The sequence below is a fragment of the Gadus chalcogrammus genome, chromosome 15 (assembly GCF_026213295.1).
Source record: "Gadus chalcogrammus isolate NIFS_2021 chromosome 15, NIFS_Gcha_1.0, whole genome shotgun sequence".
Taxonomy (NCBI): Eukaryota; Metazoa; Chordata; class Actinopteri; order Gadiformes; family Gadidae; genus Gadus; species Gadus chalcogrammus.
Genome location: NC_079426.1, coordinates 4,859,947 through 4,864,085, shown reverse-complemented (window position 1 = coordinate 4,864,085; position 4,139 = coordinate 4,859,947).

Sequence of the window (4,139 nt, the reverse complement as noted above, 5' to 3'; positions counted from 1 at the left end):
AAGCTTTGGAGGAACATTGACTTTAATATTACCATGGTAGGCCTACTTTACTTTTCCATGTATCCAACCAACCTTCACTTGCCCAATCTTTATTAACAACTACATGCAGTTCTTGCTTCAAGCTTCATTTATTTGTGTTATTTTCCGGTAATTGCTATCAGGGTAAAAATTATTCCAGATTCTGTCAAATATGTTGTTGACATTGTGAATCTCTTATGCCATACTTATGTGTAAATGCTTAAATTACTCACCTACGTTTTTGAGTGATTGATTTTTGTTGTGAAAATGCCAGAAAAGCACCATGGACAGTATTCCAGTCAGTGTCTTCTGTACAAAGCATCAACATGTTGGGCAATTTATGTCATCATGACATATTATATTAAGAGACAGCTAGCCATGCTGATCAATCAATAACACATTACTCTTCTGAAGCCACTGGAGAGGCACATTTCCTCATTTACAAATGATATTGTTCATGACATGAGCAACATCCTTCCCTGTATTCACATTTACATTAAGGGCATTTGGCAGACCCCTTTATCCACATTGAATTATAATAAGTAGCCTACATTTGTAAAAAAAAAATATATATATATATTAACCTACGTATAACCTATAAACCTTAATGCATCCATCCATCCGAATACATCCAAATACATCAGTGAATACATCTAAATTCATCCGTAAATACAACTGAATACATCCAAATGCTTTCATAAATGCATCCGTAAAAACATCTGAATACATCCATAAATATATCTGTGAATAGATCAAAATAAATCCATGAATACATCATGAATACATCCGAATACATCCGTAAATACATCCATATACATCCAAATACATCCGTAAAGACATCTGAATACATTCAAATACTTCCATAAATACATCCGTGAATAGATCTGAATACATCCTTAAATAAATCCACATGCATCCATAAAGCCATCTAAAGCTATCTAAATACTTCCATAAATACATCCGTAAATAATACATCTGAATACATCCGTAAATACATCCAAATAAAACCATGAATACATCATAAATATATCTGAATACATCGGTAAATACATCCAAATAAAACCATGAATACATCATAAATACAACCGAATACATCCGCAAATACATCCATAAATACATCTGAATACATCCGTAAATACATCCATAAATACATCTGAATAAATCCGTAAATACATCCATAAATACATCTGAATACATCCGTAAATACATCCATACATTTATGTGAATACATCCGTAAAGACCTCCGTATACATCCATAAATACATCCATGCAGTAGAAATGACTGCACACAATTAAAACAGGCTGGGAGGAACGTGAGGGAACCTGAGCTGTGATCGTTAAGCAGTCGGATTTGTTTGACTAACCTTCTGGGTCTGTTTTCACGAGCAACAGTCAGCAGGGAGCTGAACTTCTCATACTACGGGAATCTTCTGCCATCGGGCTGGCAACCCAATATCTCTCCGAGTCCCTGTTGGCCGTGGCGATGTCGTGTAAGCTTTATAGAGTTACTTAACATCCATAATTTGCCATTCGTCTTTTAGAATCAAGCTGGGTATCCAGAGATAGAATATATTTAGACGCTGAGACATTTCCTTATTCAATTACTGCGACGACCGCCCACAGGAGTGGAGGCCATTCTGGGGCCACGCGACATCAGAGGCAGTATTGTGAAGTGACTTTTCTCTACAGAAGTAGTATTTTATTTTACACAGAGGATCCGGCCCTTGCCTTTCAGTTTGACGTGCTCGATTTGCATCCATCCATTTATACAGTGCATACGTTACATACATTACCTTTTATGAAAAGCAAACACACACACACACACACACACACACACACACACACACACACACACACACACACACACACACACACACACACACACACAAACACACTCACACACACTGGCACTCTCTCACACACAAACTCACACTCGCACTCTCTCTCTCTCTCTCTCTCTCTCTCTCTCTCTCTCTCTCTCTCTCTCTCTCTCTCTCTCTCTCTCTCTCTCTCTCACAAACACACACACTCAATCTATCACACCCACACACACACACACACACACACACACACACACACACACACACACACACACACAAACACACGCACACACTAACAGCTACAGTGCTGAGAGACACTGCTAGGGACGGGCAACAATTAGCACATTTACCTATCAACAAGACAAGCCTGTTTCCTAGCAACAAGGTAATATAACCACTGTAAAGCTAAGCAACACGTTAGTGTTGACGGTAATGGAACACCATAGATCACATTTTACAAATGAAGCGGCCTGTTTTATGACAGCGAGAGTGCCTCATCCCCTGACATAATTCAGGTCGTCTTTTCTCAACTTTCTGAAGTTATTTATTCGGCTCTCTATGTGACCTCTCCTTCCTGACCCTTCAACACAAGTCAGCTGAATGTATAAATCCATCCATGATGTTGTCCTGGCCAGCGGTTGTGTGTGTGTGTGGGGGGGGGGGGGGGGGTGAATCAAAGTTCAGTTGCCTTAGCAACAGACAGTATGTGATAGTGTGTGTGAATAAAATTCCTGAAGGGGAACTTCTAACGGACTGCGCCTTTTCCTCCAACTGTCAAAAGACAAGGCAGACATGACAAATCAACAGAAGATTGTCTGCCCCATAAATGGGAAAAATATATCATCCAGTGAAATATGGATTTGATTGTGAAACACAAACCGTTGGCTGTGCTGCGCTATAATTGTGATATTTTCATCTTCTCTTGTATGTTACAGTCGGTAGATCTTGTTTCTTCCAACGTTTCACCGCTGAGCCGCGGAGTTGATTTGCAGAATAGGAATATTAAATCTTTTGGATCATTAACTTCCGGCTTGTAAACCAATTCCCACTTTTTCCAGTCTGCCATGTGCCTGATTTTACCATCGCCATGATGGGGCAGGTCTCTGTTAACAATGTGTAGTGAGGATGTTTGGTGGCAGAGTTGTGAATGGGAGACGGAGATAGACTGGTGGTCATGTTGTATTATCTGCATCCAGTTATCAATTCATATGAATTCATACAAACAGCGAATAGCAGAGCTCTTTCCTCACCCACTGTTTGTTACTGCCAGTCAGTCACTCTGTCAGTCACATATTCCCTCATCAATGAAGTTCTCCCAACAAAATGAGCATTGAGGACAGTGTTCACAAATCCACCTCCACACTGAAACTACGGTCCACCTAGTGGTCCATACAGTATATCCATCTGGGTTCTGATATTATCCTAGTGTCTACCCCCTGTACAACGAAGCATATGGTGTTGGGTTGGCTGCTGTCACGGTTAGCTTGCTAAACCGTCTAAACCGTTTGTTTCAACAACAAAAAAAAGAATATCTGGCCTTGGAGGACTGGGGACATTGACAATGGCGGGTGACAGCTGGACTATATTCATAAACCGACAACAGAAGAAGCAACGTTTGTGACACGATGGTGAATAGGACAGCGAGGCGCGTGCCGCGCGGCTGGGTATTTGTTTTGAATGCGCATCGTTGCGCTGATGAACTTCACATTAATTATTGTATGATTCATTTAGCGCCATTATCAAATTGCCAGAGCCAGGGGAGGCGCGAACAATTCAAAGCAGCTGATCATAGATGATTATAATTATACCCAGCTCCACATTTTAGGCTTCCCTGTGACAGAATGCCACCACTCTCCCCCTAGACGTGGCTCACAAAACACCTCGCATCACACTAGGGGGAATTTCATTCTGTGGCTGTTTTGTTGTATTTTTTTTTTTCCAGGAGTGTTTGACTGTTAATTGGCTCATTTATTCTCCCCCTGTCTAGAGAGAAATGTTAACTTGTGCAACAAAGTTTGGATGTGAGGTAGAGATAGGCAGACGGTGTTGAGGCAGGCAGCCTCATTATCGAGGAAGGGGTTAAGGTGAGCGAAGAGGTTCCCGAAAGCCCCCCTCCATCTCTGTCTCCGAGTTGAAAGGCACCTGTTAGAAACGTATGCAAGCGATGGCGTCATCGCAACTGATGGTGAAACCAGTGGTCTCCCACTGGGTGGGTAAAGGCGTTGTGGTTTACTGTGTATTGGCAATCTATTTTTCAATTTGTTATTGAATTTCGACATGTTCTTTGTGTTTTTTCTGGCT